We start from the raw sequence: 17185 nt of genomic DNA, 5'->3' as shown, positions 1-17185 counted from the left end.
GGAACCCTCCGTTGTTTTAGTTGTTAATGGTTTAGCAGAGAGGGATACACTCTGTGAGATAGGTCCCACAGAAGAAGAGACCCTCGGTTTTAGTTTAGTTATTGATGGTTTAGCAGAGAGGGATACACTCTGTAAGATAGGTTCCACAGAAGAAGAGACCCTCGGTTTTAGTTTAGTTAAGTTGTTGATGGTTTAGCTGAGGAGAGGGATGCACTCTTTGGGACTGGTTCCATGGAAGGAGATGCCTTCAGTTGTTTTGCCATATATAAGGGGCTGACAATTCGGGTCAAAAGGATGCACTCTATGGAGCGTGTTATTATTATTATTATTGTTGTTGTTCTAATATGCGTAAGACCTTATTAAAGAAGACGGAGCCCTTTATGGGCCGCCGCCGTGCGGATCAATTGATGGAGGAGAGACAGTAGGAGAGACAAGAGTTCCAATCTGTAAAATGTAAGAATACTTATGAAAATGTGTAACAAGGACCCGCACGGTAGATTACAGTATGGTGTCTGGGAGGAGGTCTATAGGACCAAGAGGCGCCTTGAAAGACCAAGGTTTGCTAGAAAGTGCTGGAGTGAGGAGGAGAGAGACAGTCAGAGTAAGTTAAGTATGTACACATTATTTGTTTAAGAAAGTATCTGTAAGTGAAATGTTGGAAAGTACAGTAAGTGATCAAGAGGGTGTCGGGAGAGTGTCTATTGAAGGTTACATTGGCAGTTAGGTAGGGAGAAAGTGCTCAAGTAACAAGCAAAATCGAGAGGAAAGTTACAATGCATGTGGTTTGTTGGCAGAGAGAGAGAGGAAAAGGTGTATAATATGTATAATCCATACTAGGTGGATATATATGTGTGTATATATGTATATACTGTATGTGCAAATAGTTAACTGAGCTTGCTTTTAGAAGAGAAGCTTTGTTTACATGTAGCTGCAGTCTGTCTAGTTTTCAAGGTCAAGCGATAACAAAGCAGAGAGAATGCAATACTGACCCTGGAAAATATCTTTGCTTGCTTAAAATGAATTGAAATGAATTTAATTAATTATACTGTCTTAGTAGGCAGGAAATATAGCAATTTCTAAGGTATATTCTTACTGGGTTCTGAGGTCACAAATGGAGACGTCTTGGTCTCTTTCATACAGGTGTAAGAAAGTTATATCCCACTCACATCCTGTGGGGGCTTTTAAGAATACAGGGGTTGAAAATGCAGAACATGTTAGAAGGTCCCAGCATATGTGTTAATTATGAGTTCAAATGCAGGGAATAGTTAAACTAAAACAACTTATTCAGTCGGTGAATGCATATTCGTAGAGAGATAACAGATATTTTGCAAAGGTGGGGACTTTCAGACTTCACTTTTTGTTCAGGGTCAAATACAGAGAAAGAAAGACAAGGGGGGCAGAAAGATACCCACGCATTCTAAAATACTTCAGCGTTTAATACAGCATATAATAGCTTTAGTAGATAAGAAAGATAGAATGTCTCAGTCACTCAGCAAATTTTTTTCACATAATTTGTCATAAATAGCGCTCATTCACAATCTCATCTCAATAGAATCATGTACTTTATAACATTATAGCACTCACCTCAATGTTTTTCAACTGATATATGTTTGTTTGTCACACTTTTTGTCTGTGTATCTGTATGTACTGGTACACCTTCAAAGGGGGGTGACGGGGCAGACTTGAGCGAATGGATGGATGAGAGTTAGTGCCCAGTGTTCAGGCTGTGATGTACGTAACATGTGTGATGTGGATATTGACTGGGGATAAAAGCCCCTCCATGCATAAGACTTTACTTGGTTGAGATGTGGATGCTTAGACTGTTAAGCTTAAATGAAGGTTTGAAAAAAGACGCAAGCGACCAGTATCGAGGGGGTGGAGCTAGATGATGTAAAGGACATAATGTTTCATCCCTCTTGTCCACAAGGGAGGGGGTGAGGATCTTGAGCAGCTAGTAAAAGTTTTTTGGTTTTTTTTTCCTCTCTCAAATTTGATAAGACATTGCAGGCAGGAGCAGATTAATAATGAATTTGCTTAAAGGATATCACATTTCCAATATTAATAGATGTTTGTAGATTATTCTGCCCCGATGTAACTCATGTCTCTGTTATTGGTGCTAACATTTTACAGGCCTTATCTGCATCCATCAAATCTTTTTACAATATTGTACTACTTAAACCCGGCTACTATTCTTCCAATTGAGTACCCTGGTTCAAAGGGGGGGAGGAGAAGGCATAGGTGATCTAGGTATTGCAAATCAGCCATTTTTAATTTTTTTGCAACAAGATTCTGATCTTTTTCAAATAGAATATCAGCATGATTGTCTAGCAGTGATGCAACAAGAAAATTTAAGTTGTAAAAAGTTACTGAAAGCCCTTGTTAACAATGCATATTTTGAGTTGTTTTTTATAGATGGTACCAGTGGTGATGGACGACTCCACACTGGATATGCAGTGGTCACACAACAAGATGTCCTAAAAGCAGAATGCCTCCGCATGTCTCAGTACAAGAAGCGGAACTGAAAGCACTCACGGAGGCGTGTAGAGTGGCCACAGGTAAGACGGCAAACATTTACACTGACTCCCGGTATGCATTTGGCATAGCTCATGATTACGGCCCAACATGGAAGGCCAGACAGTTTTTTACCTCAGCAAGGACAGCCAATTAAGAATGGTGCAGCGGTGCAGTCTCATGGAGACCCTACTTCTACCTGACAAAGTAGAGAGCTCACACCGATTCCTACACCAGAGAAACAAGAGGCAACGCCATCACAGACCACACAGCAAAGGCAGCGGCCCTGAAGCCGTGGAAGAAAGAAGAAAAAAAGAATTTGATAAAAAACTTTGGACTTTGATAAAAATTTGGACTTTGACAAAACTTTGGACTTTGATAAAAACTTTGAACTTTGATATACTAAGGACTTTACAGTTACAAGCCAGCAAGGAAGAAAAGGAAAAATGGACTAAAAAGGGACGGCATATGGTGAACAGTCAACAGCACTTGCCTACACCGGTCCCTGTGCCCCATGATGGCCCAGCTGACGCACGGAAAGACGCACCTCTCAAAGCAGCAATGATGTCGATGCTTGAACGAGGACGGGTGGCTCCTGGGTTTTCTGTAGCTGCTGCATCATTTGTCCAATTTTGCATGATCTTTGCCGTAAGCAACAGGGCAGAAGTAAAATTTGCCACATAACACTTGCCTAGACCACTCTACCCATTTCAGGGATTGCAAATTGGCTACACTCAGCTCCCACTTGTTGGGAAGTATGAATATGTGCTTGTTGTTGTTGATGTTTTTCAGGTTGGAGACCTACTCTGTTACCAAAGTAAATAAGCAGGTAATCGCACAGAAGCTCATGAATGAGGTAATCCGCAGATATGGGGTACTGGAAGTGATTGAGTCAAACAAAGGTACACACTTCACAGGTAAAATAATACAACACATCATGTCTGCTTTGGGTATATTCCAGGCTTTTTACACACCCTACCATCCACGGAGTTGTGGGAAAGTAGATACAAAAGGCAATGAAGAAAACAAGCAAATTTTGAATTGAGTGTCTTCCATTAGTTTTTCTTTTTCTCCGGAGGGTACATGCCACAGTATCAGAGTTTGGGGAATGATTTTCTTGTTAATTTTGTCATAGGCCTCTCCAAGGAATTGTTAGTAATCCATTCTGCAGTCTCTGCTTTTCTCCCAGGTCCTACAGATGAGTGTCACAATCTGAAACCAGGTGACAGGGTCTATGTGAAAAAGTTTGAGAGAGAAACCCTGTTTGAATGTCCCTACCAGATGTTGCTCACCGCCCCAACTACAGTCAAACTCGAAGGAAAGCCCACTTGGATCCACACTTCACACTGAAAAAACTCATGATCCTGCATATCCTTTACAGGCTATGGGCAGGGTTGGGGACCTGGGCGGAAGTGGATGTCACAGTGACATTGTGGTACAATTCCTCTAACACACACCTTTGACTACTGTACACTAGCCACCTGTATCAGGGATCAGAACAAATTAATACAATCAAATGTGCAATATGAAGACTACACTGAGGGTGAGAATCTAACACCGCATCGTGCTAAGAGAGAATTTGACGCTCCAGGTGGTAACTTTGATCTACATGTACACATAGATGCAAGAGGAGTGCCAAGGGGGGTGCCAGATGAATTTAATTCTAGAGATCAGGTTAAAGCAGATTTTGAGTCCTTATTTGCTTTTGTCACTGTTAATAATAATGTAGATTGGATGAATTATATCTATTCCAATCAGCAGAGGTTTGTAAACTACACCAGGGATGCTTTGCAAGGGTTAGCTGACCAGTTAGGGCCCACTGCATCCATGGCGTTCTAAAATAGAGTGGCCCTGGATATGATTTTAGCAGAAAGAGGTGGGGTATGTAACTTCCTGTATGTGTATTATCGCTTTGATCAAAAAGAGTATGCGTAAGGGACTGGATAGTGTGACACCAACGTTTCCCTTGTTTGAAAAAGATGAAGAGCCAGTTCCGATAATGCCAACCAGATACGTTACCAGAAGAATGGAGAAATGTACTAGTACTATGCCTACCCCGGTCTCATAAGATGAACTGTCAGTGGACTTCCCATTTGCCTAGGGATAGTGCAGAAGACCTTAGGTTCGAGCGAGGGCACACCCTGTGGGGTGTTAACTTGTACAGATAGAGGGTATGGATGCCCGGAAATAAGCCCAGGGAATCAATGGCCTCCTTCTGAGGTGAGGTAGGGATCCCCCGTCCTAGGAGTAGGGACTTACGGGCAGTGGGAAAACCCTGACGCAAGGGAGAGGCGACCGAGGGAGAGTGCGAGGCCTGGTGCTTGATCTCCGTATTAAGTTTTTAGGGGGGTTTGAGAAGGAAATATATATATCCTTGTAGGTAGAAAAGAAAACACTGGAATATATGCATTTATATAGATATAGTTATGTGCCTTTCTTTTTATATGTATACTAACTTTATTCTCATATGTACTAACTCTATGAAAAACTTAATACTTCGCCTTATATCAGATATGCCAAGATGCTTTGCAAGGCAAACAGAGAAAGAATGTCCAAAGAAACTAGATGAAGGATGAAGGTTAAAGTGGAGGAGAAAAGAGATATGGAGAATGCATGCTTAGCCGCTTTCTTAGAATTGAGTGGGTGATTCTTTGCACTGGAGTTAATTAAATACGTGATTTTCTGTACATAAGCCAGAGACCAAGTATGCCTTATCAAGATGAAGACCGTTCAACTATGCATCTGAACTTTCACTGTCTCAGGCCGGAAATCCGGACTTTCCATATATGGTTATGCGGTGAATTTGAGCCAATGAGCCCATCACCCATTTCTAGTGATGAGACCAAAGGGTATAAGATCTCATGTAATCTGTAATAAAGGGGGCAGCGCAGTCATGTCCCCGTGTGAGGAACTATACCAGACCTCCGTGTGGTGTCTCTTCTTTACCGCCGGCAGCGGGGCATTGGGGTGGGCCTGATTGGTGCTGTACTTAGAAACTTTCCCTGACACAGTGTTTCCCAAACTCCAGTCCTCACGTTCCCTCAACACATCATTATTTGAGGATATCCTATAGGAAAAACATTTGTGGCAATATCTGAGGTAGAGATAATAATATCACCTGTGCAATACTGAAGAGGTCCTGAAAACATGATCTGTTGGGTGGTCATGAGGACTGGAGTTTTGGAAACACTGGTCTTGATAATGACCAGTGTTTCCATGCCATCTGTTTGCATGCCCATCTGTTTGCATGTTTGACCATCTGTTTGCATGCCAAGTAGAAAACTCCCTTAGGCCTCCTGCACATGGACGAAAGCGTTATCAGGCCGTGATTCACGGCTTGATATCGCTCTCGCAATCCATGGGAAACCCCTGGATGCGAGGCGTTTTCATGTGAAAACAGCCTTGCATCATTGCAGCTGTTCCCTTCATCCCATTGCTTTCAATGAGACGGCAGCAGCGCGGGCCCCATTGAAAGCAATTGGAAAACACTGCGATCTCCTGCCACTGCTATGACAGCTGTGGCAGGGGATTCCTTCATCCCTGCAGGGAGTCCCCTCCTCACTGAACACTGGGACAGCCACAGCAGGAGATTCCTACAGCCCTGCTGTGATGCGAGGCTGTTTTCCTGTGAAAACACCTCACATCCAGGACTTTTCAGAAGAATTGCGACAGCGATATCGGGCCGTTAATCACAGCCCAACATCGCTCTCGTCATTGTGCAGAGGGCCTAAATGTGAGTTAATGAGTTCTCTAATCAGAAAAGTTTTTCCATTGGTTGGATTGGTAAAGACTTTATTTGTGAGTATAAAATAACAAACGGTGCAGTTACCACGTGGGTAGGATCCCTTAGTATTAGATTTTAGTCAGTCCGGTGATGAATCTTTAGACACAATTGACTGTGAACTAGCATATCTTTAATAATGGGATCTCTCCTTTCTGTCAGTCCCCAATATTTTGTGATGACTACTCTTAAAGCATCCCTCTGGAGCTGGAGAAACAAAGATGTCCGAACCGCTTCTCTGACTACCTACTGTGCATTGGTAGTCTAAGAAATTATGTGTTGCTCTGACTTGCCAACATAGTCCATGTGGACAGCACCGATGCATACTAATGCAATTAAAAGCAATTTCATCATTTTTGGGAATTTATTTTTACAGCATTCACAATTTGGTTTAAATATTATGTTACCTTTATTCTATGGTTCATCAATATTATGACAACACCTAATTTATAGGGGTTTTATTTTATTTTACTACTTTTGCACAATATAAACACTTTTATGAAAATATTTTTTGTGTGGCGCCACATTCCAGAGCCAGAGTACTTTTAATTTTCCATCCACAGAGCTGCATGTGGGCTTGTTTTTTTGCTGAGGCAAATTAGCTTTCATTGGTACTATTTTGAGGTATATACTACTTTTTGATTAATTTTTATTCCTATTTTTCTGAAGTGAGATAAAAAGAAAACTGCTATTTTGGCATTTTTAAATGGAATTTACAGTGCTAGATAATGTATTATTTTATGGTACGGGTTGTAATGGATGTGGCGATACCAATTATGAGTAGGGTTTTTTGTTTTGATTTTTTCAATATTTAAAGCTTTGTATAAAGGGGGAAAAATTAGCATTTTTTTCTATAAAAATATTTAGATGCCATAGTAAGCAAACACTGCAGCATCTACAGCAGGGGTGTCAAACTCATTTTCACCGGGGGCCACAACAGGTTTTTGGTGAACTTCAAAGGGCCGATTGTAAGACAGTACAGTAAGGGCTCATTCACACCAGCGTATTTGCGTACATAATATGCAAAGAACAGAAGCCATTGATGTCAATGATTTCATTCACATGATGTATATTCTCACACAGCATGACCTATATTGTTTCAAACTACGCACCCCGATAGGCCATTGAAGTGAATGGGCCGCGCAAATACGTGGTGAATGCGCAGGAAGCCTATGTATTCAATGCATATTTGCGCACCATCTCAGGGGCCATCTGCGTTCTTTTCTGCGTGCCCAAATACGCAGGCATAAGCGATTTTCGATTGCGCAAATACGTAGCGTATTTGTGCGACCGAAATGCAATTACGCCCGTGTGAACGAGCCCTAATAGTGACCCCCATAGTGGTCGCAGTAGTAATAGTGACTCTGATAGTGGCCCCAGTAAAAATATTGACCGCCACAGTAGACCAGTTAGTAATAGCGATCCCCACAGTGGCCCCAGTAGTAATAGCGACCCCTACAGTAATATTACTCCCTCCCAGCAGCAATATTACCCACTCCCAGCAACAATATTAACCCCCCCACACAGCAACATTAACCCCCACCAGCAATATTAACCCCTCCCCCCTGCACCAATATTAACCCCCTCCCAGCAACAGTATTAACCCCCACCCACCCAGCAGCAATATTAACACCCCCCCCCCTCCTCCCCCCCTTCCCAACCCGGCAGCAATATTAACCCCCTGCCAGCAACAATATTAACCCCCTCCCAGCAGCAATATTAACCCCCACCAGCAATATTACCACCCCACCCGACCCCCGCAGCAATATTAACCCCCTGCCAGCAACAATTTAACCCCCACCCCCCAACACACCAGCAATATTAACTCCCTCAGCCCCGGCAGCAATCAGCATTATTAACCTTCTCCCAGCAACAACAATATTAACCCTCACCCCCCAGCAGCAATATTAACTTCCCCCTTCCCCAGCAATATGCTTACCTCCTCCTTGCTGTCAGCACCGTTCCTCCTCGGATCGTGCTGAGCCCGGGTGGCATATGAACTTTTCCCACAAGACTTCTGCACTATTGAGCAATTCCAGCAACCTGATTGGTTGTTTGGTTCTCTGGGTTGGCTGATTCCCCAATCAGATTGCTGGAATTGCTGACAAGTGCAGAAGTCTTGTGGAAAAAGTTCATATGCGTCCGGGTGTGCACTGACATCAGTGAGCAGCACGGCACGCTTCCTCCCTGAGTCCTCTCCTGCGGAACTGAAGAGCAGGGGACTCAGGGGAGAAGGGATCAGCGCTGTCAGTGTGATTACCAGCGGGGAGCTGCGGCACCCCAGCTGGTAATCACTACAGTGGTGAGCGGCCGTCGGCACGCCGCGGGCCACATAACACGAATTCGGCCCGCGGGCCTTGTGTTTGACACATGTTATCTACAAGGTTAAATGGTGTAGAGGAGTGATTAGATAAGAAGGTCCTTATTTTCCTGTGAAAAAGTTCATATGTAAAAATCAGAGAGCAAGTATACTCTTTGATTGATTAGGGAGGGGTGACAACATGAACAAAAATTCATGCTACCCCCTTCCCTGGGACTGAGAGACATACAGCAGAATCACAGATCTCCTCTGCTTCCATTGGTCTCCCCTCCTCCTTACCTCTGCTCTGCACACCCACTGAAAAATGTAAGTTCTATTTTCCCAACCCCACTTCAAAAGCTGTAGCTCCGATTCTGTAAGAATCCTGGCTATGAAATGACACCAAAAGCATGTTGGCAGCTGTGATAGGACCAGAGCTACAGCCATTTGAAGTAGAACAAGCTTAGTTCATCCAAAACTGTAATGTCCTTTTCCTGCAGCTCAGCTCCTCCGAAACTTTATGGGGTTAACTACTGATTTATTGGTATGCTTTTTAAGTGGTAATGGGTGCCAGCTCAGTGAGGACACGGCCGCTAAGGTGCAATGAGATCATCATAAAACTAATTCAATAACTACAAGCAAAGATCTTGCAAACCATGACAAATCAATACAAAGAGTATGTTAGAAAACCATAGCACTTATACAATGAATAATCTGTGGAAGCTGTGGTTGGAACTGGGATATGTCTTTTAAGAATATCCCCACAGATTGCATCAGAACAATGAGAAAATGCATGTGCTGTATTCTTCGCTTTATAAGACACACTTTTTTCCCTCCCAAAGTGTGTGTGTGTGGGGGGGGGGGGGGGGGGGTAGTGTGTCTCATAAAGCAAACATGCCAAAATTCAAGCCTGCTGTTGCGGTCGCACAAACAAACACACAATCATTTAGTAGTGCTCTCTCCTCTGCACTGCTGCTGGTACGTACATCTGATTGGTAGAAGCTGGGGAGCAGCAACAGTTCCTGCCAGTGCTCACCACCAATCAGCTTCTTCACATGAGGGCCGCTGCTCCTTCTGCGGAACAGAAAAAGGCGTAAAAGTGTCTCTCCGTTGGCCTGTACTATCCCCTGCACTGTCCCCTAAAGTCCCTTTTTTCCTACTTCCCTCCTCTAAAACCTGTGTGCGTCACATACAGCGAAAAATACAGTATGTATCCAAGTAGCAACAGAAGATATTTCAGGTACGGCTTTGAGTAAAAACATACTGGGAAAAATAGGCCAGCCAAAAGGGAAAATGGCTACACAGACAATTTAAATCAGAAGAGCAAGTGGTAAATGTGACTCCACTTTTGTAATGACTGTGACAACTATTGGAAGATGCCCGAGCCAGCAGTCACAGTAGCAGTTTATTAAAATGTAATGGGAAAGGAGGCAGGAATGGAATAATGGTTCTAAGTGCAAGACTACATTTTCAAGTTTTAAGCCTAATCTGAGGCACAAAATATTCATCTCACCCTAATAAATGATGCATTATACATATTTTCTTTCTACAATATCACTTTATTTGGTAATATTATCATTGCTGTATTACAGACGTTGATGCACGTCTATAGATAATGCACATAACAGCTACACATCAATTCACCTCTGCATTAAAGTATCACTTCTTTCAATTAATGTAACTCCCTGTACTGTTGTATACAGTATTCAATTGGGAACACTAATTCATTTTCCTAAGCAAAGTTGTATCAATTTAGTTATTTATTCCTGAAGAATACAATAGATGGAGCCTGAACCAGAAAGAGGCCATTGAGGACATCACATAAAACTTTTCGCTTCACAGATCTCATTTAATAAGCAGCTCAAAGCAAATCAGTAAGAGACCCAAGAGATGTCTACAAGACACACACTATACAATAATGAGCTGCTGTGCAAACCATTTCATTTTCACTTGTCCCTCTGCTTCCTCGTCACTCCTGGTTTACCTGAGAAAAGTGACACTTGGGAGAATATTGTCTCTGCATTTCTCAAACCAGAGATCACACAGGAGATCTTCTTATCCGCGTCTGAAGGTCTCACCTGATGTGGAGCTGAAACGTCTTAATCATTCAACTTCATTTCTTTTAAAGCATTGTTAGAGATTACAGACAAAGAAGAGAACTCTGCTTTCTACATCCCATATTGAAAAGTTAAAAAAGTAATTTAGAGGCAATACATCTCACTATTACAGTCTAACAGCTCCGGCTTTAACAAGACCTTCACATACAAGTGATAGGATCAGATATTACTGTATATGCTGAGTGCTCGCATACTTTGTGTATCAATGCCTTATGACTTTATGGGATTATACTTAGAGATGAGCGAGCGTACTCGGAAAAGCACTACTCGCTTGAGTAATTTGCTTTATCCGAGTATCGCTGTGCTCGGGTCTGAAGATTCGGGTGCCGCTGCGGCTGACAGGTGAGTCGCAGCGGGGAGCAGGGGAGAGCGGACGGGAGAGAGGGAGAGAAAGATCTTACCTCCGTTCCTTCCCGCTCTCCCCTGCAGCTCCCCGCTCCGTGCCGGCACCCGAATCTTCAGGGACAAGCACAGCGATACTCGGATAAAGCAAATTACTTGAGCGAGTAGTGCTTTTCCGAGTACGCTCGCTCATCTCTAATTATACTCATTGGATGGAAAACATCATTGCCTACTTCCAGGGGATTAAAATTTGCTCTGTGATGTATATGCAGATGCTTGACTTATCATAAGACAGACTTGCCAGGTAAATGTGAGACAATATTGTAAACCAATTCCTGACTGGTGTCCACTGCAAAATGACCTACTTGTCTTACTACCAAACGAAGACCCCTTACTAATTATTTGGTGTGGATTTCAACCAGATTTTGGCTTGTATTTGCTGTGGCCTTTTTGTGCTGCACTTTTAGGATGCATTGGGGAATAGATTTTCCTAATGTATACTTAAAGTCCAGTGAAATGACAAATCAGGAGAAATTGGTGAAACTTTCAATTGCTCTAATTGCAGGGGAGCAGAAAGACCCAATTTTCTGCGGTCATTTCTAAGCTTTATGTCCAATCTTGCACATTTTGAATTCTCTTAATATAGACCCTATAATTGCTGTATCGGCTGATATCCCTTGAGTAATACAAATATATCTGCATATAATGGTTTGAATAAATTAGATTTCTGTTTGGAGTAAAATAGTCTTTTATTAAAAGAAAAAACCCTGAATACAGCTATGTAAATTAGATCTACCCATTTGTAGTTCTATATGGACTCTGGCACCATCTCTTTCTAAAGTCTATTCATGATGCACTGATAATATGTACGCAGCTTCTGTTTTGACATTACAGTAATATAGAAATTAGAGCATGATTTAGGTAATTGAGGCAGCTAAGTGAAAAATGTAACATTTGGCATCTTAAAAGGGCTAACATAATGACAAAATAACAGTTTCACTAACTAAAAAAAGCCATTAGAGGCACTGGCGAAGAATAATGTTTTGGGTTTTGCGGATACAAGCATGGGCGCAATTTGCAATTTGTGAGGGAAAATATTGCGTTGTAATTTTCTTTCCTTTTAATAACTTCTTTCTTTGAAGCACAATTATTGATCTGTTATTGATTCCATTTAGTCATGGATCCAAGTAGTTTATTAAGGACACATGCACCATTTTCAGCCCAGGGGCCACCCACAGCCTTTACTGCGGCTCTATGAGATTGATCACTGTTAAGACTGATCAACTAGATTTTCTGGCATAATGTTAAAAAACGGCATGATCATCATATTTAAGAAGCACCCCTTATCCTCTTTTTCAAGTACCTATAAAACCTTTGTCAGTGATAGGGCTCTATCCCATGGCCATAGGCATTTATACATGTGCCCACCGCCCCTGTAAAAAAGCGTGAATTGGGTACACAAGTCTAACATTTGTGTGCCCATTCAGATGGCACGGGCCCGACATATACATGCCAAGCCCGCAATGCCATTGGGCCTCCTCTCTCCTCCCGTCCGGCTGTTTGCAATGGGAGGGGGCTGAGCTAAGCTCCCGCCCGCTCCCCTTGTCCGCAGCCAGCAACGGGAGGGGGCAGAATGGGGCTTAGCTCTGCCCTCTCCCATTGCAAATAGCCGGAGGGGAGGAGAGAAGAGAGAGGGAGTTTAGCAGTCACGCTGCTAAACTCCCTCCCACCTCCCTTCTCTGGCCGCTGTCATTGGCTCCCAGAGGAGCCCATGCAGTGACTGACGTATTACGGTCTGAAAAATAGTTCCAGGACTATCTTTGTGGGCCAGCATAAAAGCGCTCGCCCCAATATTGGCCCAGGTAAGGCGCTTTAATGCTGCAGGTATACGGCCATTTGATCTGATACATTGGAATCCAGATTGTAGCATATATCGGCCATGAATCCAGCGGCCAATATACGCTCGTGTGAAAGAGGCCTTAGAAACAGGGATGTGATTTTTCTAAGTTGTTCAGAGGCGTGCACCCCATTCCTCAACAGTCATGCACTGTTATAAGAATACAGTACATGCTACTTCACTCTAGCATACCATGGGGTGTATTAGCATATGTGCCCAAAAATGTCTGTCATCCTACTTCTGATGATATCCCACTTGTCCCACTTCTGATGATATCACTTGGGTTACATCTCACTTGTTTGCAGACTGCAGTGATGCAAGGTTTAGGTTATGATAGTTTTCTGATGTTTCTATTGGAAAGAGGTCCAACCTTTTGTATTTTGTGAAAACACATTCAACGTTAGTTGGTGGTGATCAGGAGCCAAAGTCAATTAAAACAAAAATTTAAGGTGACATTTCACGCTTGTATGACACTGAGAAGTTACATTACATAAGGGTGCCAATACTTTTGCACTTACCATTGAATAATCAAGTTGTGACCCCTTTACTTTTCCTATTTAGGACCTAAACAATGGTCGTGTCAAATGGCATGCTTGTACAACACCGGGAAGTTACATTACATAGGGGGTGCCAATACTTTTGCACTTAGCATTGAATAACTTGTGACCCCTTTACTTTTTCTATTTAGGGCCTAAAGAATGCTCCTGCCAAATTTCATGTTTGTACGACATCGGGAAGTTAGAGAATTAGTGGAAAGTCAGTCAGTGAGTGAGGGCTCTCACACACACACACACACACACACACACACACACACACACACACACACACACTAATTATATATATATATATATATATATATATATATATATATCTATCTATCTTAGAGAATATATAGGTTTATTTTCCTGGGGGGGGGGGGGGGGCACATTCATATGCACATCATATATGGTCTGTGTAGACATCATACTGTTACCGGTTCATATGACCTCTAGGTGTCAATACACATTATACTAAAAGTTTAGGAAAATTGACAGTATCAATTAAAATGGTCATTCATTGGGTGGAATTTAACAATGAATTTATCACCGAGGCAGAAAAGTTCCCACTGGAACAAAATTCTAAATCACTGATGGGAACCACTAATAATAAAACTTAAAGGGGTTGTCCCGCGCCGAAACGGGTTTGTTTTTTTTTTTTTTAACTCCCCCCCCGTTCGGCGCGAGACAACCCCAATGCAGGGGTTAAAAAAACAAACCGGAGAGTGCTTACCTGAATCCCGGCGGTCCGGCGTCTTCATACTCACCTGCTGAAGATGGTCGCCGGGGTCTGCTCCCTCCGTGGACCGCAGCTCTTCTGTGCGGTCCATTGCCAATTCCAGCCTCCTGATTGGCTGGAATCGGCACGTGACGGGGCGGAGCTACACGGAGCCGGCATTCTGCACGAGCGGCCCCATTGAAGACAGCAGAAGACCCGGACTGCGCAAGCGCGGCTAATTTGGCCGTCGGAGGCCGAAAATTAGTCGGCACCATGGAGACGAGGACGCCAGCAACGGAGCAGGTAAGTATAAAACTTTTGATAACTTCTGTATGGCTCATAATTAATGCACAATGTACATTACAAAGTGCATTAATATGGCCATACAGAAGTGTATAGACCCACTTGCTGCCGCGGGACAACCCCTTTAACTTTTAATAAAATATTTAAAATGCGTAGCCGGATACGGGTTTTATTTTCTATGCGCTCAAAGGGCTGGGGTTATGTCACTTGCGAATGTACGATCGGTCGCAGAATATAATTCTGCGACCGATCGTACATTCGCAAGTGACATAACCCCAGCCCTGTGAGCGCATAGAAAATAAAACACGTATCCGGCTACGCATTTTAAATATTTTATTATTAAAAGTTAAGTTTTATTATTAGTGGTTCCCATCAGTGATTTAGAATTTAACAATGAATGATCGTTTCAGCCAACCGATGACGGTCAGTCATTGTCAAGAAAGAAGTCATTCACATTTGAATTTTTCATATAATAGTCGGACCAAAGAACTTTTAAAGATATTTCAATGAAATATATATTTGAAAGAATGTTCCCAGAAAGATCTTTCATCCATCACCTGGTGACACGGAATATATATAGGCAATTTGAATCACTGTGGTGGCCAATTTGGCCTATAATGTGTGTAGCTGCGCCTGTTCACTAGACAATTGCTCATTTAACCATCAACCTTAGAAGGAACTAGATCACTTTTTAAAATTAAAACCAGATAGAGAAACATATTCCATTTTTCTAATCTGTTTTCATTTTCTGATTGTAGAATTTTTTATTCTGTTGCCTATAAATGTTTATGGGGGCTGCCATCTTGCCTGAGCTGCATTAAACAGCATTTAAAGATATGCTTTACAGCAGCTTCATGGGCCATTCACACAATGGACAGGAGCTGACCTATTGACTTGTATGGGAGACTGTTCTAGACATACTCTATACCTGTTCAGAGGTCATTTTGGAGGGAAGGGGAGCAGATAGTCAAAACTCATCACCTATGTGCGGTCAGTGTATTACTAGAGATGAGCGAACGTGTTCTTCCGAGCTTGATATTCGTGCGAATATTAGGGTGTTCGGTATGTTCGTTATCCGTAACGAACACCATGCGGTGTCCGGGTTACTTTAACTTTCTTCCCTGAGACGTTAGCGCTTTTTTTTGGCCAATATAAAGACAGGGAAGGCATTACAACTTCCCCCTGCAACGTTTAAGCCCTATACCACCCCCCTGCTGTGAGTGGCTGGGGAGATAAGGTGTCCGCCTGATATGAAAGTCTGCCCCTCCCGCGGTTCGCTATGGATGCATTCTATATGCGCTCAATGGGGCCAGCGGCAGCAGCGCTGACCCCATTGAGAACATATAGAAGACAAATTCTTCTTCTCTGGCACAGCTGTAACAGCTGTAGCAGAGAAGAACGATGTTTGCCCATTGAATTCAATGGAGCGGCAATACAGCATGTTCCACTGAATGCAATGGGCTGCCGGCGATCGCAGGATGAATGGTCGGAAAGGGGTTAAATATATAACCCCTTTCCTGCAATTCATCCAGAAATGTGTTACACTAAAAATATATACCGGCGTATAAGGCGACGGGGCGTATAAGACGACCCCCCAACTGTTACCTTATACGCCGGTAATACAGTGGAGCAAAGAATAAAAATCATTACTTACGTTTTTAGATGATCTGCGGCGCTCCTGCAGGCTGTCACTCCCTCCTGGTCCACGGCAGAGTATTGCTTTCTCCACGAAAGACTTTAAATCCCTGCCTCCAGAAGCACACGTGCCTTCAGCCAATCACAGCCAATGACAATGATGTCATTGAATGGCTGTGATTGGCTGTGTTTCTGGAGGCGGGGATTTCAAGGCTTGAAATCCCCGCCTCCAGAAACACAGCCAATCACAGCCATTCAATGACATCATTGTCATTGGCTGTGATTGGCTGAAGGCACGTGTCTTTCTGGAGGCAGGGATTTAAAGCCTTTCATAGAGAAAGCTTGTCTGCCGTGGATTAGGAGGGAGTGACAGCCTGCAGGAGCGCCGCAGATCATCTAAAAACGTAAGTAATGCTTTTTATTCTTTGCTCCACTGTATTGCCGGCGTATAAGGTGACAGTTGGGGGGTCGTCTTATACGCCCGGTCGCCTTATACGCCGGTATATATTTTTAGTGTAACACATTTCTGGATGAATTGCAGGAAAGGGGTTATATATTTAACCCCTTTCCGACCATTCATCCTGCGATCGCCGGCAGCCCATTGCATTCAGTGGAACATGCTGTATTGCCGCTCCATTGAATTCAATGGGCAAACATCGTTCTTCTCTGCTACAGCTGTTACAGCTGTGGCAGAGGAGAACGATCTTTATGCTGACAGTGGGGGGGGGGGGGGCACTCTTGCCGCTATTGTGGCTTAATAGTGGGACCTGTGAACTTGAGATGCAGCCCACCATGTAGCCCCTCGCCTGCCCTATCCGTCACTGTGTCATTCCCATCACTTTCTTGAATTGCCCAGATTTTCACACATGAAAACCTTAGCGAGCATCGGCGAAATACAAAAATGCTCTGGTCGCCCATTGACTTCAATGGGGTTCGTTGTTCGAAACGAACCCTCGAGCATCGCGGGAAGTTCGTTCCGAATAACGAACACCCGAACATTTTGGTGTTCGCTCATCTCTATGTATTACACAAAAAGCAGATGGACC

This window comes from Eleutherodactylus coqui, chromosome 5 (genome assembly GCF_035609145.1).
Source record: "Eleutherodactylus coqui strain aEleCoq1 chromosome 5, aEleCoq1.hap1, whole genome shotgun sequence".
Taxonomy (NCBI): Eukaryota; Metazoa; Chordata; class Amphibia; order Anura; family Eleutherodactylidae; genus Eleutherodactylus; species Eleutherodactylus coqui.
This window is presented reverse-complemented; position numbering follows the sequence as displayed.